Here is a 25,725-nt window from a genome sequence, read left to right as displayed (position 1 = left end):
TTAAAGATTTTATTTGTTTATTTGACAGACAGAGGTCACAAGTAGGCAGAGGCAGGCAGAGAGATGGGGGGAAGCAGGCTCCCTGCTGAGCAGAGAGCCCGATGCAGGGCTAGATCTCAGGACCCTGAGATCATGACCTGAGCCAAAGGCAGAGGCTTAACCCACTGAGCCACCCAAAAGCCCCTGTTATTTACTTTTAACATTGGTTATGTTTTTGTATAAATAAGTTTTACATTTTTATGTAATCAAAGCTATGATTTTCATTCATTTATTTTTTTGCCTTTATTGTTTTTTGTCCTTTTTTTTTTTTGCTTAGGAAAACTCCTACCTGGCATCAAATTCCTATTCATCTATAATTTCTTCCACTTATACATATGACTTCTGTTGTTGAATAGTGTCTAGAATTTGGGGCACCTGGGTTGCTCAGTTGGTTAAGCAGCTGCCTTTGGCTCAGGTCATGATCAGGGTCCTGGGATTGAGCTCTGAGTCAGGCTTCTGTGCTCAGCAGCGAATGTGTTCCTCCCTCTCCCATTGACCCTTCCCTCATTCCTGTTCTTGCTCCCTCTCTTTCTCAAATGAATAAATAAAAAATCTTAGAAAAAGAAAAGAGAAGAATTTGGGCCACCTGGGTTGCTCAGTGGGTGAAGCCTCTGCCTTCGGCTCAGGTCATGATCCCAGGGTCCTGGGATGGAGCCCCGCATCCATCTCTCTGCTCAGCGGGGAGCCTGCTCCCCCACCCCCTGCCTGCCTCTGCCTATTTGTGATCTCTCTCTCTCTGTCAAATATATAAATAGAACCTTAAAATTAAAAAAAAAAAAAAAAAGAATTTCCCTCATAAGGTTAAATTAAGTGGGCAATCTGCTTTATCCCAACTTTAGTGTTTCATCAATCAGTATGATATTGGTAATTGGTCGGAAATTCCTTAACTGCTGAATTATTACTATCTTATTATTCATAGTTTCTCTTCATATATACTGTTGAGATCAATTTGACATTATTTTGTATTGTAGAGATAGAACTTAACCTAAAATGCAGATCACCAAATAAACATTAAAAAGATACCTTGGGGGGCACCAGGGTGGCTCATTTGGTTAAGTGTTTGCCTTTGGCTCAGGTCATGATTCCAGCATCCTGGCATCGAGCCCCACATCCAGGTCCCTGCTCAGTGGGGAGCCTGCTTCTCCCTCTCCCTCTGCTGCTCCCCCTGCTTGGTGTGTGCTCTCTCTCTCTCTGTCAAATAAATAAATCAAATCTTTAAAAATATATATACATATGTATATATATGTATATATATATATGCACACACATGCACGCACACACACATACACTATCGGGGGTGCCTGGGTGGCACAGTCTATGAAGTATTCAACTATTGTTTTAGCTTGGGTTGTGATCTCACAGTGGTGAGATCAAGCCCCAAGTTGGGCTCCATACTCAGTTCAGAGTCTGCTTGGGATTTTCTCTCCCTCTCCCTCTTCCTGTACTGCTTGTGCTCTCTCTCTAAAATGGATGAATAAATCTTTTTTTTTTAAATCTTAAAAAATAGTAATAATAAGATTCCTTGGATATGCTATTTTAATAACCTCCATAAAAACGTAAAATATACATATAGTTTATTATTTGATTCCCCCCCCCATTGAGGTTGTTACTGTTATTCTTGTTACTAAAATTGAACATTCTTAGAATATTTATGGCCTACTTGACATTCACCAACTGGTTCATCTTTATTTTTTTCTGGGTTAAATATTATGTTCAAATTTCAAGAAAGTCTAAACATATTAATATTGAAATATGTAATATTCCCTTTTTTTTGAATGTGTAATATTCCTAATTATCATTGCTGGGTCCTTAAGTATGGCAAATTTCTGATAACATAGAAAAATGAAATAAAAAAGGGAGAGAAACTCTGTAAATATCATGTAGTTTCAGTAATAACTATTTCAGTAATGACGATTTTCACAGAGCAATTGATTTTCAGCTAGAGGGTTCCTTCACTATTCCAGACAGCAAATGTGTATTAAATAGGATCTCAGGTTCAATTCTCAGAAGGGTTTTGCTTAGCAACCTCCCAAGCTATATTAATTGAGAATGAATGTGAAGAATGTCTGTGTCTCTCAGGTTACTTCTAATGTTTCTTTCCAGACTCCACCTGACTTTCTACTTCTATGTTTATACTGTTTTTCCAAGTATTGTCTTTTAGCTTTTCAACAACTAATTTCTCTGCAGTTCTGTCCCTTGTAAGTCCCTCCAGATTTGGTGCGGTCATAAGGATTCCTGCTTTAAAGACAATTAGAAAGCAGAACCAGTGCTATGCAGGCTAATGGTTGCACAAAACAATTCTGAGTATCAAGGTCACAGACAAAGGGCACTACTCCAAACTGGAAAGAAAACAGAGTGTGCTTGGCACAAACTGTCACTGAACCCTGGGCTTTGCTTCAGGCAAATGCTTTCACCTGCATTCATCTGGTATCTCATTCTTGCTCTTGGTCAGAGTCAATGAAAATTTACTGCTAATTTGATACAAATAATTAAGGTGGTTCCTAGACCTCACTTGAAGGGTAAATTCTCCCTATGGTATTAATATTTCTTTTTTTTTTTTAAGATTTTATTTATTTATTTGACTGAGAGAGATCACAAGTAGGCAGAGAGGCAGGCAGAGAGAGAGGGAAGCAGGCTCCCCAAGGAGCAGAGAGCCCGACGTGGGGCTTGATCTCAGGACCTTGAGATCATGATCTGAGCTGGAGGCAGAGGCTCAACGCACTGAGCCACCCAGGCACCCCTCGTATTAATATTTCAAAATCAAAGTGAATAACTGGGCTTTTCAATTGCCCCATCCAAGCACTAACCAGACCCAGCCCTGCTTAGCTTCTACAGTCAGGCACAGTCTGGTGTGGCTCTGGATATGGTTTTTCCATGCTTGTCTAGCAAAAGCTGTCACAATTGGGTCCCACAGAAAGGTTCACTAAATGGCTACTCGACCCTACATGTCAGTGCTTAACAAAGACAAACGTGCTAGAAAATAATGGGAATATTTACTATATCACTTTTCTTAGGTTGCTGCCCCTGAGCAAAGGAGTTGCTTCTCAAGTTTAGGGTACTGAAGGTCATCTGGAGTGCTTATTAAACTGTAGCTTCCTGGACCCCAAATCCAGAGATTATGATTTGGAAGGCCACAAGGGCAGGAATCTTTATTTATCAAGTATCTTAAACTGATTCTGATGCAAGTGATCAGAAACCTTCGACTACAGCTTTTACTATAGTCTTGAAAGCTAACCACCCTGATTAGTACTATTGTTGGCCAATTATTTTTAAATATAGTTTCTCCATTTTCAAAACTGACAGTGAGACCTGACCCATCTGATTCCTTGGGGCTAGGTGAAGTTGAACACCATTATGTTGCGTTTATCCCAGAAGACAGACACCAATAGCCTGAACAAAAAGAACTGCCTTTTTTAAATGAATGAGTAATTAAAATAACAATAAGAAGCCAAAACCAAAATAACTAGAGAATGGAGAAAAACCTAAGAGGAGGGAGGATAACCCTCATCTAAGTAATCCAGAATCATCTCCGTGCTATACAGGTTCTCAGTCCTGTATAGCAGAAAGCTGGCAGAGACTGCACTCCTTATGAGGCAAATTTTTCTCTGGTGTGTGGGCCCGCCCTGCCTACTCGGGTGTGTCAAGCCTGATAATTTCTGAAGGAAAAATGTAAGCCAATGCTTTCCACCAACATCAGAGACTAGCCCTAATAAGAATAAATACAACCCACTTACCTTAATTATTAAATTCTCCTGGAAAGAATCTACCCTGAGGGAAAATGAAAAATATTAAAAATTAATAAACAAAACATCGAGACTTGTGGTTATTTCTTTAGGGGAGAAGAGAGCAGGATGCAACCAGAGAGAAGCACACAGCCAGGCTTCCAAGTTACAGGCAGTGTTTCATTTCCTAAGGTGGAAGTGGATACTAAGCTGTTCATTTTATTAATCTTTAAGTTGGTCATATATGCTTTATACAAGTTTTGTATTTGATATAAGTCACCTTAGATTTATTTTTATTTATTTTTATTTTTTAAATATTTTTAAAATTTAAATTCCATTAGCCAATATATAGTACATAATGAGCTTCAGATGTAGAGTCCAATAAAGGATTTTTTTTTTTTTTTAAGTAATCTCTACATTCAGTGTGGGGCTTGAACTCACAAACCCAAGATCAAGAGTTACATGCTCTACTGACTGAGCCAGCAAGATGCCCCTTAACACCTTTAATTTTTAAACATTTTTAAACTATAAAGCTGTATTTTAACACTGCAGTGTTATTTATAACAACAACAGCATAAAATGGAAGCAGCCTATTCAAATGGTTAAAGTGAACACTGATGAGGGGAGGAGGAATCAAAAAAAAAAAAAAAGTGAACATTGGTCCAACCGTATGCTGAACCATAACCAATGGAATATTATTCAATTATTTAAAATATGATTTTGTAGCACTATGGGGGAAAAAGCTTATGGTAGGGGCATCTGGGTAGCTCAGTTGGTTAAGAGTCTGCCTTCAGTGTGAGTCATGATCTCAGGGTCCTGGGATCAAGCTGCATTGGGCTCCTTGCTCATCAGGGAGCCTGCTTCTCCCCCTCTCTGCAGCTCCCTCTGCTTGTGCTCTCTCTCTCTCTCCTTCTCTTTCTCTCACTATCTCTCTCTCTTTGTCAAATAAATGAAATCTTTAAAATAAAAAAGTTTAAAAAAAAGCTTTTGATAAGTTGCCAAGAAATTATGTGACAAAATCCTGTAACTGGATGATTACAACCAAGTAAAACAATTCAACGATGAGAAAGTACACTACTGTGATACTGTAAGGGATTATGAATGTGTTCCTCTTGCTTTGTTTCTCTAATGTTTTTTAGTGTGGTCATGTTCTTATTAATAATTAAACTTTTTATTACAAAAAGAAAAAAGATTTCTCTAGAAAGCATTGTTTAGTTCTATTGTAAATTAACATGACCCGAAATCACACTGACTTCTAAGGTTTTTACAGGAGAAAGTTTTCATGTAAAATAGTAAAAAGTAAGAAAACAAAATCCTTCCCCTCACATGTTTCTCAGGAGCCTCTCCGCCTCTGCACCTCAGAGAACAAATGCCTTTTGCTAAGATTCAGTTGTCTGCCAAGAATTGGGTTTCCCCTCCTTTTGGTTCTTGTCATTGGCCAGCCTGTCTTTCCGTCACCAACGACCTCTAGTATCTTGGTCACACACACCTCACAGAAAGAAGCTGACTAATTTTAAAGCTGGGGCTGCTTCTTAGGCAACCTTTCACACAGTGCCCATTGCTACCCATTGCACAACATATTTGACTGGGAATGATAAACACCATGATTTACATTTGACTCCAGTCGCCTTGTCAGTGCCAGAAGTTGAAGTGTGTAAACATCATCCAGTGCCTTTAGAAAGAGGCTGACATTATGTTCCAGGCTCCTTCATGTTGTGTAACATGACAGAAGGGGGGCAGGGAGCCTATGAGTAAGAATTCAGAAGCAGATGAAGATATTAGTCACTTTCTGCTTTATTTCTGAAAGAAAGGAAAAGCTGCCCACTTACACATTATAGCTACAAATAAACTTATTAACACTTAAAATTTAAAAACTAGAACCAGCAAACAAATCAACGTCCTCGAAATATGCTTGTATTAATCTCTCAATAAGAAATAAGCACATATCTGGACAAGAACATTGTTTCAGTGACTGAAATAGGTCAGTGGGGAAAAGCAATTGTCCTATTTTTTTAATTATTTTATTTCTTTTCAGTGTTCCAGAATTCATTGTTTACGGTGCAATTGTCCTATTATTATTTAAAAAATACTGTTATAATTTCATCAATATTACAATACAGAATGTGTCTGACTGCAGAAACCACTATGAAAAGAAGGTTCTATGTTCTGTTTATTGAGACTGCAAGTTGCGTCTTACAAAACCCTGGAGCCTGCCCAGGGTAAGGGAAAAGAGGAGGGGGGAAAACCCTCAACGAGAGGAGAATACGGATTTTAGTTGTGATTTGTTCCTAGAATATTCTCTTGCCCAGATTGTTAAATCTGTGGAATATGTAGCATATATAGTTCAGTCCATTTTCTGAAGCTAGATTAGTTATTTTTAGAGTCTTCCATCTCCCCTGTGTACACAGTGTGACAGTAACGCTAATATAAAAGCCATGGGCAAATTTTGTTTGCTAATAAGATTCCGGACCACTCATGAATGGACAAAGGATTCTTTAGCTAAAGAAAACAAGAATATCCACCTACAGTTTCTTTTGATTGTGAAAGAAGAGCAATATGTGTGTGTGTGTGTGTGTGTGTGTGTGTGTGTGTGTGTATTCTCTTGGTTACAAAGAGTGTGGTTTTTAAAACAATATTTTATTTATTAATTTGACAGAGATCACAATTAGGCAGAAAGGCAGGCAGAGAGAGGAGGAAGCTGGTTCCCCGCTTAGTAGAGAGCCTGATGCAGGGCTCGATCCCAGGACCCTGAGATCATAACCTGAGCTGAAGGCAGAGGCTTCAACCCACTGAACCACCCAGGTGCCCCAAAGGGTGTGTTTTTAAGTGGCGTAAGAAAGTAAGGCAAAGGCTATGATAAAGTAGGATCATATGGAAAGTCATGCAATGGTTAGCAAGATTACACTCCAATCTAACGACATTTCTTCAAGATTGAGAAGGGCAAAGTAAGTTCCTTAAGAGTATCTTTGTATAATAAGTCTGAATCATACCAGTAAAAAATTAGCAGATCATCTACTTTAATCTGCTCTTTCATTAATATTTAGGAATTACCATGGTCAGAACCTCATCAACCAACAGCACCTGAATATGGAAGGTTATTTCCAACTTCAGAAGGACTTGTTTCCAACGGGAACAAAAGGTCGAAACTCACCTTCTGTTTAATGAATCACCAACAATTATCTTACTTTTCTTAATCTCTCTCTGCTAAAATTCAATCCTTAAATTAAATGTTTACAATGAAGAATCTCACCTTTGGCCCCTTGGTAACATGAATTATTTTCAACCCCATTTTACCACAGTCATTATTTTTTTAATGGGTCTATGGAAAATGGCCAAAATAGATTTTATGGGTCATTGGATTGCATACTATAAATGATGGTAATTCTTGCCTTTTAAAAGTAATATCTGGCCTATTCAAAATCACTTCCAGGGACTCCTGGGTTGTTCTCCCTCTGCCTTTGGCTCAGGTCATGGTTCCAGGGTCCTGGGATGGAGTCTGTATTGGGCTCCTTGCTCAGCCGGGAGCCTGCTTCTCCCTCTGCTTGCTGCTCCCACTGCTTGTGTGTGTGCTCTGTGTCTCTGATAAATAACATCTTAAAAAAAAAAAAGAAAATCACTTCCAAGGTGAATATGATTATTTTCTTCCTAAAAACAAAACCAAACAAAAAATGATGGGAAGAATAGACCTCACACTTAGGAGAAGAGGAGATGAAGACAACATTTCTTTCTCTTTTTTTTCTTTTTTTCAGATTCATTTCAAATAGCTACTGATTCAGTTACTCCTGATCCCTATGCTGGGCTCTGACTAGATTTTTATCGATCTGTTCTATTGTTTCTTTAGTTTATATCATTTATTTCTGCTCTAATCTTTATTATTTCCTTCCTTCTGCTGATTTTACGTTTTGTTTGTTCTTTTTCTAGTTCCTTTAGATGTAGGGTTAGGTTGTTTACTTAAGATTCTTTTGCTCCTTGAGGTAAACCTGTATTGCTAAAGTTCCCTCTAAGAACAGCTTTTGCTGTGTCCCGCAGGTTTTGAATGATTATGAGCTATGACTAGATTTTTAAAATAAGTTTACCTGAGGAACGGGTATTTATGATATTGTGGAGAGTACTCACGAGATCATTCTTTTTTAGTTATATTTTCTTCATAGAAATGCAACTAGAAAGCACTTTGCAAGTTGAACAGTTTATTTATTTATTTATTTTTTAAAGATTTATGTATTTATTTTAGGAAGAAAGAGCCAGCACAAGTGGGGGCAAGGGCAGAGGGAGAGAATCTACAGGGGTCTCAGTCCCACAACTCATGAGATCATGACCTGAGCCAAAAAAAAAAAAAAGATCCAGATGCTTAACTGGCTGAGCCACCCAGGTGTCCTTGAAGATTTTTTTTTATAGATTTTATTTATTTATTTATTTTTAAAGATTTTTATTTATTTATTTGACAGACAGAGATCACAAGTAGGCAGAGAGAGAGAGGAGGAAGCAGGCTCCCCGCAGAGCAGAGAGCCCGATGCGGGGCTCGATCCCAGGACCCTGGGATCATGACCTGAGCCGATGGCAGAGGCTTCAACCCACTGAGCCACCCAGGCACCCCTATTTATTTATTTTTAATTTATTTATTTGACAGACAGAGATCACAAGTAGGCAGAAAGGCAGGCAGAGAGAGAGAAAGGAGGAAGCAGGCTCCCCACTGAGCAGAGAGCCAGATGCGGGGCTCCATCCCAGGATCCTGGGATCATGACCTGAGCCAAAGGCAGAGGCTTTAACCCACTGAGCCACCCAGGCGCCCCTAAAAGATTTTATTTAAAAGATAAAAGATTTTCTTTATTTGAGAGAGAGAGTGTGAGTGGGGGGTAGGGATGGAGGGAGAGGGAGAAGAAGGCTTCCAGCTGAGCAGGAAGCCCAATGGGCTCCATCCCAGGACTCTGGGATTATGACCTGAGCCAAAGGCAGACCCTTAACTGACTGAGCCAAATAGGTGTCCCATTTTTTAAATATATATTTTTAAAGATTTTATGTATTTATTTGAGAGAGAGAGAGAAAGAGAGCACAGAGGGACAGTTAGAGGGAGAAGCAGAATCCCCACCAAGCAGAGAGCCTGACGCAGGACTTGATGCAGGGCTTGATCCCTGTGAATTCAAAGCCACAAATAACCTGAGAGGAAAAGAATGGAAAAATATATGGAACCTGAACTGGATCCTGACGGAAGAACCAAGTGGCACTCGAAGACTTTGGTGGATCGGAGGTTTATTTAACACTGTGGGCTCAGAGGAGGTTGTTCTCCAAAGGTCTGAGCCCCGAGCTAGATGGTAATGTATACCCTTCTACTTCCACATACTTGGTACATTCGGCCTTTGTGGGAAACATGGTAGGAAAGGAACACCCGGGAGGGCTTTGAGACAGGGACTGGAATTCCCTTGCTGGTTTGGTCAGCCATCTTAGTGTACAGTTTTTCCCTATCAATAAAAACAGTACCCCAAAGAGAGCTAGAATGGTTTTACTAATGTCAGAGAAAATAGATTTTAGGACAAAAATCATTATTAGAGCCAAAAATATATACATTATAATGATAAAAGGGTTAATCTGTCATGAAGACATAACTATAAATACATATGCACCTAAAAACAGAGCCTTGAAATACATGAAGTAAAAAGTAATAACGGAGGGGTACCTGGGTAGCTTAGTCATTGGGCATCTGCCTTCGGCTTGGGTCATGATCCTGGGGTCCTGGGATTGGGCCCTGCGTTGGGCTCCCTACTTGGCGGAAAGCCTGCTTCTTCCTCTCCCATTCCCTGTCTTGTGTTCCCTCTCTTGCTGTGTCTTTCTCTGTCAAACATAGATAAACAAAATCTTAAAAAAAAAAAAAAAATTTTTTTTAAAAAGGAATCATGGAGAAATAGGCAATTGAACCACAATAAAAATTTGTTATTCTATTTTCAAGAATACAGGATAGTTAGAACAACCAGACAGATGATCTGCAAGGAAACAGAAGACTTGAACACTATTATAAACTAAGTAGACCTACCAGACATTCACCCAAAAGCAGAATGCACATTCTTCTCACATACACATGGAAAGTCTCCATGATTTAACAAAAAAAGCACAAATCTTGTATACTGAAAGCTACAAAATATCATTGATTGGTTAAAGAAGTAAATAAATGGTAATCGGGGAAAGACAACTATCATTTGATCTCCCTAATATGAGGGAGAGGAGATGCAACATGGGGGGTTAAGGGGGTAGGAGAAGAGTAAATGAAACAAGATGGGATTGGGAGGGAGACAAACCGTAAGTGACTCTTAATCTCACAAAACAAACTGAGGGTTGATGGGGGGAGGGGGGTTGGGAGAGGGGGGGTGGGATTATGGACATTGGGGAGGGTATGTGCTATGGTGAGTGCTGTGAAGTGTGTAAACCTGGCAATTCACAGACCTGTACCCCTGGGGATAAAAATATATTATATGTTTATAAAAAATAAAATTAAAAAAAAAGAAGTAAATAAATGGAAATACATCCCGTGTTTATAAATTGAGAGACTTAATTCTAAAATGGCAATACTGGCCAAATTGATGTAAATACTCAGTGCAATCCCTATCAAAATCAGAGCTGGTTTTGTGGTTGTTGTTTTGCATTTATTTTTGCAATTGATGACCTGATCTTAAATTCGTATGGAAATGCAAGGAACCTAGAATAGCCAAAATAATCTTGAAAAAGAATAAAGTTGGAGGATTCACACCTGCTGATTTCAAAACATACTACAAAGCTACAATAATCAAGCCAGGGTGCTATTGGAATAAGGAAAGAAACTGAGGCCAATGAAACATAACTGAAAGTCCAGATAAGCCTTTATATTTATGGTCAGTTGATTTCCAACAATGATGCCGAGAAATTCATGGGAAAAGAACAGTCTTTCTAAAAATGGTGCTAAGACAACTGGATAGCCATGTTAAAAAAAAAAAAAAAAGTTGGATTTGTAGCTCACAACATATACAAAAATTAGCTCAGAATGGATCATAAACCTTAATGTAAGAGCTTAAACTATAAAACTCTTAGAAGAAAGCATAAATGTAAATCTCCATGATCTTGGATTAGGCAATGGTTTCTTAGGTACTGAAATAAAAAATAAAAAATAAATTGTACTTCATAAAAATTTTAAAATTTTGTGCTTCAAAGGACACCGTTAATAAGTTTTTTTTTAAAGATTTTATTTATTTATTTGACAGAGAGATCACAAGTAGGCAGAGAGGCAGGCAGAGAGAGAGAGGGAAGCAGGCTCCCACTGATCAGAGAGCCCGAAGTGGGGCTCGATCCTAGGACGCTGAGATCAGGACCTGAGCCAAAGGTAGAGGCTTAACCCACTGAGCCACCCAGGAGCCCCCACCAATAAGAAGTTTTAAGGCTGGGGCGCCTGGGTGGCTCAGTGGGTTAAGCCTCTGCTTTGGCTCAGGTCATGATCTCAGGGTCCTAGGATCGAGCCCCACTTCGGGCTCTCTGCTCAGTGGGAGCCTGCTTCCCTCTCTCTCTCTGCCTGCCTCTCTGCCTACTTGTGATCTCTGTCTGTCAAATAAATAAATAAAATCTTTAAAAACAAACAAACAAACAAAAACATACTGAATGGACCAGAGACTCTGAAGGAAGCTAAATGATTAAAAAAAAAAAAAGAAGTTTTAAGGCATCCCATGGAATATAAGAAAATATTTGCAAGTTATTTATCTGGCAAGGAACTTTCATCCAGAATATACGAAGAACCCTTACAGCTCAACAATGAAAAGACAAATAACCCAATTTTAAAATGGGTAAAAGATTTTTCTTTAAAGATCTTATTTATTTGAGAGAGAGAGAGACAGCAAGAGAGGGAGCACAAGCAGGGGGTGCAGGAGAGGTAGAAGCAGGCTTCCTGCTAAGCAGGAACTGGAGGTAGGGCTTAATCCCAGTACCCTGGGATTATGACTTAAACTGAAGGCAAATGCTTAATGACTGAGCCACCCAGGAGCCTCTGGGTAAAGAATTTTGATAGACATTTCTCCAAAGAAGATATATGAACAGCTGATAAGCACACAAAGGTGCTCAACATTGATGTGGGAAACTGAGGCAGAAGGAAATGTAGATAATATTAAGTGTCCCTAGGGATGCCTGGGTGGCTCAGTCAGTTAAGTGTCTTCTTTTGGCTCAGGTCACTATCCAGGACCTTGGGATCAAGTCCCAAATTGGGCTCCTAGCTTGGTGAGGAGCCTGCTCCTCCCTCTACCTGCTGCTCCCCAAGCTTATGCTCTCTCTCTCTCACAAATAAATAAAATCTTTTCTTTCTTTCTTTTTTTTTTAAGATTTTTATTTATTTATTTGACAGAGAGAGATCACAAGTAGGCAGAGAGAGGGGGAAGCAGGCTCCTGGTTGAGCAGAGAGCCCGATGTGGGGTTCAATCCCAGGACCCTGAGATCATGACCTGAGCTGAAGGCAGAAGCTTAACCCACTGAGCCACCCAGGTGCCCCACAAATAAATAAAATCTTAAAAAAAAATTAAATCTCCCTATAACCTGCAGTCCATTAACAAATACTTGAGATAGGCAGATTATAACATTCCTCCAGGATCCTGAGTCTTCTTTAACATATGAGAGTCTTTTTAGAACTTCCCTTATCTTTACTTATCCCAATCCCAAGATATACAATAAGCCATTGCTCATGATCCAGAGGCAGCAGAGAGCAGCCGGCAGCAGAGAGAGCAGTTCTTTCTGCCATGGGTTCTGTCCCCATGCTTAATAAAATCACCATTTTCCACTGAAGATGTCTCAAGAACTCTTTCTTGGCCATTGGCTCTGGACCCCACCAACACGACAACATAAAAACAAAAACAAAAACAAAAACAAAAAACCACCACCAACAAAAAACAACTACATCAAACATCATTAGTCAATAGGGAAATGTGATACTACTTCACACCCACTAAGATGGCTGTAATAAAAAACACAGATGCACGGTGTAGAACCCTCATACATGGTTGATGGAATGTAAAATGTACTGCTGTTTTGGAAATCAGTTGGAAGTTCTTCCCAAAATTAAACAATATAGTTTAATAGTTCCATTCCTAGGTATATACCCAAGAGAATTAAAACATGTATCTACCCAAAGATTGTACATGAATGTTCATAGCAGCATTATTTATAATAGCCAAAAACTGAAAATAGCCAAATGTCCATGAACTGATGGGTAGAAAAAGAAAATGTGGTCTACTCCTGCTATGGAATATTACTCAGCCATAAAAAAGAATGGAAGTTCTGATACATGCTATATGGATGAACCCTAAATACAAAATGCTGAATGGAAAGAGCCAGATATTAAAGGCCATGTATTGTATAATACTATTTATACTAAATATCCAGAGTAGGCAAATGTGTAGAGATACAAAGTAGATTAATAGTTTCCAGGTACTAGGTCTTGGAGAGAATGTAATAGTAATAACTGCTAACGGGTATGGGGTTTCCTTTTTTTTTTTTTTTTAAGATTTTATTTATTTGACAGACAGAGATCACAAGTAGGCAGAGAGGCAGGCAGAGAGAGAGAGGAGGAAGCAGGCTCCCCGCTGAGCAGAGAGCCCGATTCGGGGCTCTATCCCAGGAGTCTGGGATCATGACCTGAGCCGAAGGCAGAGGCTTTAACCCACTGAGCCACCCAGGTGCCCCTGGGGTTTCCTTTTTAAGGTGATGAAAATGTTCCAGAATTAGATAGTGGTTATATAATATATTATGTATTTTATATGATATACACATCAGGAAATTGAATATGAACCTAAAGAAACTGAATAACAAAAAACATTGAAATCATATAGTCATGATGATTGTCTAAGAAAAACTAGTATAGATAACATTTCCTTGAAAACTTGGTGGTTAATTTCCTTAGCCAAGAAACTCCCTGCCTTAATCTCTAGCTATCTTAGCATAACCACATTCCCATATTAATAATATATATAGGTAGTCTGCAGGTATCCTTAAGCCATTGGCATTTGCCTAGTAAGTCAAACAATATTCCATGGGCTCCAAGTTTATATTAAATTCTGAGTTATCATCTTAGGTCTTCTAGACAAGGATTCAGATAATCTATGGCAAATGACCTCTGAGGAAGTCAAAGATAATTCTGGTTTTGAATGACCTAGATAGACTTTTTCTCCTAAGCAGCTTTACTTGAATAACTGCCCACCTGTTCAATTCTGCTATCACAAAAAAACTGATCTCTGGGAGTAGAGTTTTAATCCTCATAGCTGAAGAAAAGTAGCTATTTTTCCTGGCGTGGGTAACCAAAGTCTAGTCCTTAGACTTCTTTAGTTAGCTAATAAAAGGGATTAAAAACAAAAAACAAAAAACACAAAAAAAACCTCTTTTAATCATCCAGGAGTTTGGATAGTGATGGGTAGGTGAATTTTGGACTTTGGTAACGTAAGAAGTCCAAGAAAAAGGTTTAAGACTTGTTAAATGTCATATTAACTTTATAGTGTTTAATAATATGATCACAATTTGTGGCCAACTCATGATCTCAGCACAGGTCTCAGTCTGAGGGGTGTGAGTTCAAGCCTCATGTTGGGCTTCATATTGGGTGTTGAGCCCCCTTTATTTATTCTTTAAGATTTTATTTATTTATTTGAGAGCGACACAGTGAGAGAGAGCATGAGAGGGAAGAAGGCCAGAGGGAGAAGCAGACTCCCCATGGAGCTGGGAGCTCCACGTGGAACTCGATCCCGGGACCCCAGGATCATGACCCAAGCTGAAGGCAGTTGCCCAACTAACTAAGCCACCCAGTTGCCCTTGAGCCCATTAAAAAAAATGTGATCATAATTAATAATACATATGATTTTATATATGTTTATACTTATGCCAACAAAAAAGGCCATACGAATGTTATCAAAACGTTAATGATAATAATCTCAAGGTGGTTGGCGATTATTTTTTCTTTTTTAAAGATTTTTTTAAAAATTTATTTGACAGACAGAGATCACAAGTAGGCAGAGAGGCAGGTAGAGAGAGGTGTGTGGGGGGGAAACAGGCTCCCTGCTGAGCAGAGAGCCCGATATGGGCCTTGATCCCAGGACCCTGAGATCATGACCTGAGCCAAAAGCAGAGGCTTAACCCACTGAGCCACCCAAGCACCCCTCCTTGAAAGTTTTTTATTGAATGAATTTTTGTAAAGCAGATGATACTTTTCCTCTAAGCCTACAAAGCAACTATTATGTACCCAAGTATGCTAAAGAAGAATAATAATCTGTCTTCAAGAATAATTTTCCTTAAGATGAAAACTATAGGATATTTACGAGCAGCAAATTATAGAAGGGTTTTTCAGTCTTAGAGCAAGAATATCTAGGGACATAAAGCACACAACTTTTACAACTGTAATTTGGTTTTTGATTTCACTTCCAAGAGAGATATATTAGATACAGTGAATCTTGTAATAAACTGTCAAAATTCTAGAATTATTTTTAAATACATTATTTTTGAAACCTTTGGAAGAGTGAGTCTTAGATGACATTATTACTAGAATTTGTCATCTTTTTTTAAAGATTTTATTTATTATTTATTTATTTCACAGAGACAGCAAGAGAGAGAGCAAGCATAAGCAGGGGGAGCAGCAGAGGAAGAGGAGAACCAGGCTCCCCACTGAGCAGGGAGCTGGTTCAGGGGCTCGACCCCAGGATCCTGGGATCATGACCTGAGCTGAAGACAGATGCTTAACTGACTGAGTCACCCAGGTGCCCCTATAGTGTGCTTTAAAGAAACCTTATTCCAAAACTGCTGACTTTTATTGTGATTTTATTATATTATTTTATTTATTCATTTATTTTATTTTATTTTTTTAAATATTTTATTTATTTATTTAACAGACAGAGATCACAGGTAGGCAGAGAGGCAGGCAGAGAGAGAGAGGAGGAAGCAGGCTCCCCGCAGAGCAGAGAGCCCTATGTGGGGCTCGATTCCAGGACCCTGGGATCATGACCTGAGCCGAAGGCAGAGGCTTTAACCCACTGAGCCACCCAGGCGCCCCTATAGTGTCCTTTAAAGAAACCTTATTCCAAAACTGCTGACTTTTATTGTGATTTTATTATATTATTTTAAATTAAAATATGAAATCCTATCACAAGAGCATTCAAGTAAAAGAATAAAGCCCTGATGAAAACAGAAGATCTTGTGAAGGCAATTGACCATACCTGAATATATGTCCCAAGAAAGGATATGTTTACCTGTTAATATTTCACCTTCATGTCAAAATACAAGAATAATGGCCATTGAGGGGGGTGCCTGGGTTGCTCAGTTGGTTAAATGCCTGACTTAGCACAGGTGATTTCGGGGTCCTGGGATCAAGCCTCGCATAGGGGATAGTGATAGGCAGGGAGTTTGCTTGGGAATTCTCTTGCTCCTTCTCCCTTTGTCCCTCCCCCAGTTCATGCTCACTCACTCTCTCTCAAATAAATAAATCTTGAAAAAAGAAGGAGGAGAAGAAAGACGAGGAGGGAGAGGAGGGGGAGGAGGAGGAAGAGGAGGAGGAGGAGGAGGGGGAGGAGGGGGAGGAGGAGGGGGGTGGAAGAGGAGAAGAATGGCCATTGGGAATTGCTATGTACCAGACACAGTAAAAGGTACAGTGAGTCACAGACTTCAATCTTCCACGAACTACGTAAAAGTCTAGAAGAAGGTAGATGTGAACACATTTCCCTTGTCTTCCTCCATGATAATACTTACCACATAATATTGTCAACTACACTGAGAACATCAAGGAGGTTATGAATGGTAGGTCAGAAGGCTTCAAAAATGATATGTGAGCTAAATCTCAAATGTTCCGTTGGAGCTGGCCAGACATTAGGAAGACCATGTGGAGAAGCACAGAAGTGTGAAGAGGGTTCCTTTTGGGAAACAGGGAAGAGATCACTGTTCCCTTTTTGGGAAACAGGGAAAGGCCCCACTTTTACGAAGTACCTTCAATATATACAGTTAACTGAGATTGATTCACAGGTTCAGAAATGGAGGTATCATTCAAATTTAAACTCTTATCCCACTGACTGACATTATTAATGAATTAATTTTTAAAAATAAATTTTACCTTATGAATAACACAGTTATATGATGTTATGTTTTTTATGTATCAAAAGCATCATTAGATGTAAACATTTCAAATATGCTACAAAAAATGTCTGTTCGGGCATTTCTTCAACTTTTAATTGGAAATGGGAGTATCCCTGGCTTCTCTCAATTTCTGAGAAGCTGTAACTATGAAAGAGTGTGGCCATTTTGAAACAGTAGGAAATGAAATTTGGCTGGAACCTAGGTAGAGTTAGTGGCTGAAGAGAACATTGAGGTTAATTGGAATTAGTTTGCTAATGGTCTTAAACACCATGCTAAGGACTCTGAAGTTTGTTTTTTGGGCAATGGGGAGCCTTTGGACATTGTAAACAAAGGAGCACTGTGATATGAGGGAGGCTTTAGGATCATTAGCCATCTCAAGTTAAAAGTGATTTCTGTAACGGTGCCTGGCTGGCTCAGTCAGTAGAGCATGTGACTTTTGTTATTAGGGCTGTGAGTTCAAGACCTACGTTGGACATAGAGCTTACTTTAAAAATTTAAAAAGCTATAAAATTGATTTCTATAAAGCTTTACAGTTAGCAAAAGATTTTAACAAAAAATTTAATTCTCTAATATTATTTAATATATATGAAAAATGATCTATGTTAGCATAAGCATTATTTTTTATTTTACGCAAGAGAAAATGCACAGACAAGTTAGGTGACTTTTTGCTCTCACAGCTATGTAAAGGACAGGTCTAATTCTCAAACCAAGTCCTTCAACTCTTTGGCTCTTAGAGTCTGAAGGAATATTCAAGATAACCTAGGGTGCCTGACTAGCTCAGGAAGGAAAGTATGCAACTCTTGATCTCTGGGTTGTGAGTTCAAGCCCCACATTGGGTGTAGAGATTACTTAAATAAATAAATAAACTTAAAAAAAAAGAAAGAGAGAGAGAGAGAGAGATAACCTATTCTACCTTCCTTCATGCTGAAAACAAAACAAAACAAAAACAAAACAGTGTAGTCATCTGTGCCATCCCTCTTATTATCTAGACTCTATTTATTCATTCATTCATTCTTTCATTTTTAAACAATTTATTTATTTGAAAGAGAGAGAATGTGAGAGAATGTGAGGAGAACGTGAGAGGGGAAGAGTCAGAGGGAGAAACAGACTCCCTGCTGAGCAGGGAGCCCGAAGCTGGACTTGATCCCAGGACTCTAGGATCATGACCAGAGCCAAAGGCAGCCACCCAACAACTTAGCCACCCAGGTGCCCCTGTTATCCAGATTCTTCTGTAATATTTCCAGTGTTGGGGAGTTATTACTTCATGAGGCAATGCATTTTTCTTTGCTCTACCAGCTTCAGTTATTAAAAGGTGGTATGGTAAAAAGGCTATACATATGAGAGTTGGCTGAGCAAATGTGTGAAAATCAGTTCCCATTTTACTAGCTTGGTGAACTTGGCAAACTATTTAATTCTTCCAGACCTCAGTTTCTTTATATGTAAAGTAGGATAACCACAGATACCTTATCAGATGGATATTAGAAGAATTGTTGGAGATTATGCATACAAAAACCTAGGCCAGTAGTTCTCAACCTTAGCAGCACATTAGATTCAGTTGGGGAACTTATTTTTTTAACAGACTAGACTATATTTTAGAGCCGTTTTAGGTACACCAAAATTGAGCAGAAAGTACAGTTTCCTTATACCTCCTGCCCTTTACATGCACAACCTTCCTCACTTTCAATATTCCTGACCAGGGGCGCCTGGGTGGCTCATTTCATTAAGTATCTACCTTCGGCTCGGGTCATGGTCCTAGGTTCTGGGATCAGCCCCACATCAGCCTCCTACTCAGTAGAGAGCCTGCTTCTTCCTCTTCTACTGCCCCTGCTTGTGCTCTCTTTCTGTGTCAAGTAAATAAATAAAATCTTCATAAATAAATAAAATCTTAAAAAAAAATCCCCACCAGACTGGTATATCTATTGCAATTAATGAATCTGCATTGACATATCACTATCACTTAAAGCCCATGGTTTACATTAGGATTCACCCTTGGTGTACATTCTATAGGTTTGGCAAATGAAATGTATCATGACACATTTTCATCATTGTAGTATCATACAGAATAGTTTCGCTGCCTTAAGAAATCACCTGTATTCTATCTATTCAGCTCTCCCTCCCGTGTAGTCCTGGTAACCACAAATCTTATTTATTGTGTTCATAGTTTTGCCTTTTCCAGAATGTTATATAGTCGGAATCATTTAGTATGTAGCCTTTTTCGATTCGCTTCTTTCACTTAGTAATATGCATTTAAGGTTCTTCTGTGTCTTTTCATGGTTTAATAGTTCATTTCTTTTTTTTTTTTTTAAAGATTTTACTTATTTATTTGACAGAGAGAGATCACAGGTAGGCAGAGAGGCAGGCAGAGAGATCAGAGGAAGCAGGCTCCCCGTTGAGCATATATAATGATGCAGGGCTCGATCCCAGGACCCTGGGATCATGACTTGAGCCTAAGGCAGAGACTTTAATCCACTGAGCCACCCTGGCACCCCAGTAGTTCATTTCTTTTAGGACTGAATAATAGTCTGTTGTCTGGATGTACCACAGGTTATTATTATTAATCCATCCACCTCCTAAAGAACATCTTGGATGCTTCCAAATTTGGGCAATAGGAATAAAGTTACCATAAACATCCATGTGTATTTTTTTCTTTTTTCATGTGCAGGTTTTTATGTGGACATAAGATTTCAACTCATTTGGATAAATACCAAGGAGCACAATTTTTGGATCATATGGTAAGTATATGTTTAGTTGTTTTTTTTTTTTTAAGATTTGATTTATTTATTTGAGAGAAAGAGAGAGCGGAGAGTAGGGAATGGAAGAAGGAGAGACCCGTGGGAGAGGGAGAGGGTGAGAGACAAGCAGACTCCCCGCTGGAGCCCAACTTAGGGCTGATCCTAGGACCCAAGATCATGACCTGAGATGAAGTCAGAAGCCACAAACAACTGAGCCACCCAGGTACCCTGAATATATTTAGTTTTATAAGTGCCAAACTGTCTTCCAAAGTAGCTATACCATTTTGCATTCCCATAAGCAATGAATGAGAGTTACCTTTGCTCCACATTCTCATCAGCATTTGGTCTTACCATTGTTTGAATTTTGCCCATTCTAATAGGTGTAGAGTGGTATCATACTGTGTTTTTGTTTTTAAAGATTTTATTTATTTATTATTTGACAGACAGAAATTACAAGTAGGCAGAGAAGCAGCAGAGAGAGAGAGGAGGAAGCAGGCTCCCTGCTGAGCAGAGAGCCCGATGCCAGGCTTGATCCCCGGACCCTGGATCACTACCTGAGCGGAGGGCAGAGGCTTTAACCCACTAAGCCACCCAGGCGCCCTGGTATCATACTGTTTTAATTTGCAGTTACCTAATGATATGTAATATTGGACATCTCTTCATATAATTATTTGTCATGTCTTTGGTGAGGTGTCTGGATCTGTTGCCATTTTTAAATTGAATTATTCATTATTTATTGCTGAATTTTGAGAGTTTTTTTTTTTTTTAAAGATTTTACTCATTTATTTGACAGAGAGAGATCACAAGTAGGCAGAGAGGCAGGCAGAGAGAGAGGGGGAAGCAGGCTCCCCGCTGAGCAGAGAGCCTGATGTGGGGCTCCATCCCAGGATCCTGGCTTAAATTTAAAAAAATAATAATAATAAAATAAAAAAAATTTTTTTTTTAATTTAAAACTACTTATTCCCTGGGGAAAGGTTTTATTTGATAATCCAATTTGCTTAAAAAAAATTTTTTTTAAAAGTCACATTCAACATGGGTCTAACAACATGAACAAGCACATTATGGGCCCTCCACCGCCCTACAAAAACCCTATGAAAAAACACACGATTAGAGAAAATTGCAAACGAGGCTGCCTCACTTAGGACTCCAGCGCAGGGCTGACTAAATGCTCATCGAAAAGGCGCTGTGTGCGGTAGTCAACCAACTCCACCTGCACGGAGGTCTGAGCGTTTCAGCCGCAGTCCCTCTGCGAGCACCGTGCGCAGCTTCTCCGTGCTGCCTGCCACCAAGCGGTTCACCTTCGGGTAAGCGAGGAGTCTTTCCAGCGGCACGTAGAACTTCTCTCCCACACTGTATGGCTTGGGGGGACTGCTCTATTCGGCTAAAGCCGAAGGCAGAGGCTTTAGCCCACTGAGCCACCCAGGCGCCCCAAGAGTCCTTTTTTTTTTTTTTTTTTTAAGTAGGCTCCACCCAGCTTGAAGAATGCTTTATTTTCATTTTCATAGTAGTTTTTATCAGATGTATTTTTGTAAATTTTTCTTCACCTGGGGAGCTTTTAAAATGTCAGATGCCAACGTGGTGCATGGGTGGCCCAGTTGTTAAGTGGCTGCCTTTGCTCAGGTCATGATCCCAGGATCCTGGAATCCAGCCTTCCTGCTCAGGAAGATTCTGAGGCTTCCTGCTCAGTGGAGATTCTGGCCGCCCCCTCAACCCCGTGCTCGGGCTTTCTCTCTCAAATAAATAAATAAAATCAGAAAGGGAGCAGGGGAGGAAGGGAGGAAGGAAGGAAGGAATAAATATGTCAGATGCCAGGGAGCCTGGGTAGTGCGGTTGGTTGGGTGACTGACTCTTGGTTTTCCACTCAGGTCATGGTCTCAGGCTCCCATAGGACTGAGCCCTGATTCGGGCTCTACACTGAGCAAGGAGTATGCTTGGGAATTTTTTCTCCTGTCCCTCTGCCCCTCCTGTTTGTGCATGCACGCTCAATCTCTCTCTCTCTCTCTCTCTCGGATAAATGAATAAATCTTTAAAATGTCAGATGATCAGGCCATATCTCAGACTACTTCAGTCAGAATCTCTAAAGGTAAGATCCAACCATCAGTATTTTTTAAAGTGCTCTAAGAGACTTCAATGTGTAGCCAAGGCTGAGAGTCATCAGCCTGTCAATACAATAGTAATAATAATATTTAAGTATAATTATAGTACTATTTGTTATTATTGCAGCTAGACTTTATTAGACATTTATCAGTCCTAACACTCTTCTAAATGTATTACAAGTATTACTTCACTAAGGGTATTAACTACTTTGACATATTACCTGTGCGACCTTGGTCTTCTGAGCTTTGTTTTACTATTCTGTAAGACAAGGATAATAATAGAAACTAAAGCCCTCATTGACTAATTATAGTAAACAAGATAATGCATGTAAAATGTGTATCATATATTAAATATTCAAAAATGTCAGCTATTAATATTATTTATTATTAGTTCTGCTGTTTTGTGTGGGCATGCTAGGTTGGCTCCCTCTTCCATAGGAGGGTCATGAAACAATTGAAGGTAATAGTCATGTTCCCACGTCCTCACTTCCCCAGGCAAAACAAGTCCAGTCCATTCAACTGTTTTACCCTCCTTGGGCATGTTGCAGCTTCTCCATGTTAATTAACTGATTCCTAAGCCTAAAACAGTGCTTCAAATGAGGTCAGAGCAGAACAGAGGAGTGTAGTCTTTTTTGCCTTGAGTTAGGAGGGTGGTAACCACATCCTAAGCCTCCATTTTGGCTCACGCAGAGTATGCAGTAAACTGAAGTGCTAATGGCTTGTTCCCTAAACTTCGAAGGCAGCTTTCCTTCAATCTTTTAATATGATATTTGTCCTTAATATTTAGACTTACTAAAATAATTTTGTTCATTTTGTCTCAGTGCTGCATTCTGTGGCAATATCTTTGAATCTTCATCAGATACTACAACATATCATCCATACCCTCAAATTTTTTGTTCAAAGTCAGTTAGATATGGATGCCTGGCTGGCTCAGTTGGTTAAGTGTCTACCTTTGGCTCAGGTCATGATTCCAGAATCCGGGATCAAGTCCTGCATCGGGCTTCTTGCTCAGCAGGGAACCTGCTTCTCCCTTTGCCTGCTCCCCTGGCTTGTGCTCTCTGACAAATAAATAAATAAAATCTTAAAAAAAAGAAGTTAGTTAGATAAAGTTGTCCAACAGTACATGGCCAACACAAAGGCTCTGGCATCTTACAAACTTTTCACCAAGGAGTTATTTGTCCATTAAGTAACATTCTCTGGGTATAGTTGTTCAGGTAACCAGGACTTCACCTTACAACTTTATCTAACAACACTATCATCTGACCCACCTCTTTCTTGGCAATAAGAATTTTAATATTTTTCATTTAAAGAGTGGCAATATGGAGCACCTGGGTGGCTCACTTGGTTAAGAGTCTGCCTTCAGCTCGGGTCATGATCCAGGGTCCTGGGATTGAGCCCTGCATTAGGCTCTTTGCTCAGTGGGGAGCCTGCTTCTCCTTCTTCCTCTGCCTGCAGATCCCCATGCTCGGCTCTCTTTCTGTCAAGTAAATGCATAAAAATCTTTAAAAAAAAAAAGGCAATATTAAAAAAATGAAAATCAAAAGTGAATTTTGTAGTAGAGAATGCACATATTTATATCTAAGATATTTTTTAAAAATTTTTAAAAAGATTTTTTATTGGGGTGCTGGGGTGGCTCAGTGGGTTAAGCCTCTGCCTTCGGCTCAGGTCATGATCTCAGGGTCCTGGAATCGAGCCCCACATTGGGCTCTCCGTTCAGCAGGGAGCCTGCTTCCTCCTCTTTCTCTCTGCCTGCCTCTTTGCCTACTTGTGATCTCTCTCTCTCTCTCTCTCTGTCAAATAAATAAATAAATAAATAAATAGAAAGATTTTTATTTATTTCTTTGAGAGAGAGCACAAAAGTGTGCAAAAGTGGACACATGAAGTTCGGAAGGAGCAGGGGCAGAGGGAGAGGGAGAAGCAGACTCCCTGCAGAGCAGGGAACCCCACCTGGAGCCCGTTGTGTTGTTCAACACAGGGCTGGATGCCAGGACCCAGATCATAACCTGAGGTGAAGGCAGACGCATAACCAACTGAGCACCTTGTACCTAAGATTTTAAAGGAAATCTTGTCAAACGCCTTCTTGAAATTCACTTACTTCAACTATGGCATCCCAATTATAACATTTGGAGAAGTTGCATGAGGGATATATATATAGGAACTCTTAATTTTATTTGCAACTTTTTTTTTAATGTCTAAGCTTATTTCAAAATTAAAAGTTAAAAAACAAGACGGTAAGTTTAGCTTAAGGTGACTAATCCTTGGGGCTCAGGGCTCTCTGCTCAGTGGAGAGTCTGCTTCTCCCTCTGCCTGTTTTTCCCTCTGCCGGTTTCTCCCTCTGCCTGCTGTTCCCCCTGCTTATGCTCTCTCATTCACTCTCGCTCTATCTTCAATTAAAAAAAAAATCTTAAAAAAAATAAAGAATAAAAAAGAATTGAAGTTAATATTTAAATTCTGATATATCTTTTTAAAAATAATTGTTACATTTATTGGCCCTTCCTTCCTCCACCATTGGAGGATTTCAGCAACCTCCCAGCTAACTGTTTTGTCTTGGTAGCTCCTTTTAGCCATTCCATCAATCTTTCTAAGACTCTAATTATTCTCGTCACCGTGTTCTAATCCAAAACTTGTTACTTATCTAAGCCTAAATTCTGCAGTTGGCATTCAAGGCCCTGCTTGCTCCAGTTCCCACCTTCTCCCCACTTCATTGCTTAATGCAGAAACTTTGGGGCACAGTTCCTCTTTCCTTTGTCAGACAATACCAGACTTTGCTTGTATTCTTCCCCCTCCCTTGCACTGTCCATATTCCACCAATTCTTCAAAGTCCAGAAAGATCTTCCTCCTTGAAGATTTTATTGGCAGCTCCACGTCATAGTTATAGCTCCCAAACAATTACTGTCATGTGTTGTAGTTGTGACAAGATAGTAGGATCCTCTACCCTTTTCTCTTGATTTGAACTCTTTTTTTTTTTTTAAGATTTTATTTATTTATTTGACAGAGAGAGATCACAAGCAGACGGAGAGGCAGGCAGAGAGAGAGAGAGAGGGAAGCAGGCTCCCTGCTGAGCAGAGACCCCGATGCGGGCCTCGATCCCAAGACCCTGAGATCATGACCTGAGCCGAAGGCAGCGGCTTAACCCACTGAGCCACCCAGGCGCCCTTGATTTGAACTCTTAATGGGAGACCTAGGGACCATGACCTGTGACAGTGGGATCTGTGTCTATATGTATTTGAAGTGCAAATCTGTAATTTCCAGAATACTGGTTCTTCCAGCATGTGAAGATTGCTTAAAGGAACACAACTCAAATACTATTATGTAATATTCATTTTTGTCATGAAAGATGAAAAGGGGAGAGTACAGTGAGAGTGACTGAGGTATGGGTTTACTTATCTCAGAAACCAAGGGATTCGTTTCTTTATTTAAAAAAAGCTATATTGGGGCGCCTGGATGGCTCAGTGGTTTAAAGCCTTTGCCTTCGGCTCAGGTCCTGGTCCCAGGGTGTTGAGATTGAGCCCCGCATCCGGCTCTCTGCTTGGCAGGGAGCCTGTTTCCCCCTCTCTTTCTGCCTGCCTCTCTGCCTACTTGTGACCTCTGTCAAATAAATAAATAAAATCTTAAAAAAAAAAAAGCTATATTCACATTTCCAATGAACTACATCCAAAAAATCTCCAAATAGGTCTTATAAGCAGGCTCATTTTATTTTTAAAGGGTGTGAAACACAAAACGTTTGACGGGAATAACTACGGATGTACTCGAGACCACAACCCACAGGAAAAAGAGTCAAAAGCACACTCTTAGCGGTGCTGCTTACCGGGACTGTCACTGGGCCTGAATTTACGCTTTTTTTTTGGAGCCTCAGTTCTCTTATCATTGCAATGGAGATACTGCTGGAAAATATTTACTTCCCAGGCCTGTGGTGAAAGGTTTTCCTTCTGGTGAACTGCGGGCGGCTTGCTCCTAAGACCCCACGGTGGTGCTTTTCCTCCTGCGACGCACTTCCGTGCTCGAGTAAGGCTGCCCCGCGGGGAGGAGAGGAGCTTG

At 39.7% G+C, this 25,725-nt stretch overlaps 1 protein-coding gene across 1 annotated transcript in view; it reads right to left on the bottom strand.

The window, feature by feature from the left end:
• The window catches only part of LOC125104497 (translation initiation factor IF-2-like), an 88,787-nt gene that overhangs the window by 42,650 nt on the left and 20,412 nt on the right, over positions 1-25,725 (bottom strand). Inside the window, exon 3 of the mRNA XM_047737081.1 lies at positions 3,774-3,807. The gene's annotated coding sequence lies outside the window, so the exon portion shown is untranslated. The remainder of the gene's footprint in view (positions 1-3,773; positions 3,808-25,725) is intronic.

The sequence above is a fragment of the Lutra lutra genome, chromosome 7, assembly GCF_902655055.1.
Source record: "Lutra lutra chromosome 7, mLutLut1.2, whole genome shotgun sequence".
In the NCBI taxonomy this organism is placed as follows: domain Eukaryota; kingdom Metazoa; phylum Chordata; class Mammalia; order Carnivora; family Mustelidae; genus Lutra; species Lutra lutra.
This window is presented reverse-complemented; position numbering and strand designations above follow the sequence as displayed.